General features: G+C 25.8%; 1 protein-coding gene across 1 annotated transcript in view; it reads left to right on the forward strand.

Moving 5' to 3' along the window:
* The first annotated feature begins 289 nt into the window (after window positions 1-289).
* The window catches only part of LOC119677768 (cathepsin L-like), a 26569-nt gene continuing 26431 nt past the window's right edge, over window positions 290-427 (forward strand). Inside the window, exon 1 of the mRNA XM_038089276.1 lies at window positions 290-425. The gene's annotated coding sequence lies outside the window, so the exon portion shown is untranslated. The remainder of the gene's footprint in view (window positions 426-427) is intronic.

Consider the following 427-nt stretch of genomic DNA (forward strand, 5'->3'; position numbering starts at 1 on the left):
TAGTTATAAAAATTTATTATGATTTGTGTAATAAAGTAGATATTGAATTAATTTTGTAATTCCTACTGTTATTTTATATCTCAATATGATATCAAGAAATTACCAAATAAATTTATGACGATTATTAATGAAGTTTCATAATTTGAAATCATAAAAATATTTTATATCATTCGCCCTATGCAATCAGCTGTTGTACAACAAAGTAGCGAATAAAGCAAAACATAAATAAGAACAAAGAAAAATAAAAAAAAAAGAAGCGAAAAAAGGTTTTCTTCCGCGCGAGTTACATTTCAGATTTTAATTGGGAATTGGCCATACGTTGGAGTGGTGAAGTTATTGTGATTTGAAGACGAGATTATTAAACATTTAAGTGCTAATATTAATTAATTCAGTTAAGTGTAAAGAGCAAAAGTGACAAAGCGAATTT

Source organism: Teleopsis dalmanni, chromosome 2, assembly GCF_002237135.1.
Source record: "Teleopsis dalmanni isolate 2A chromosome 2, ASM223713v2, whole genome shotgun sequence".
Taxonomy (NCBI): Eukaryota; Metazoa; Arthropoda; class Insecta; order Diptera; family Diopsidae; genus Teleopsis; species Teleopsis dalmanni.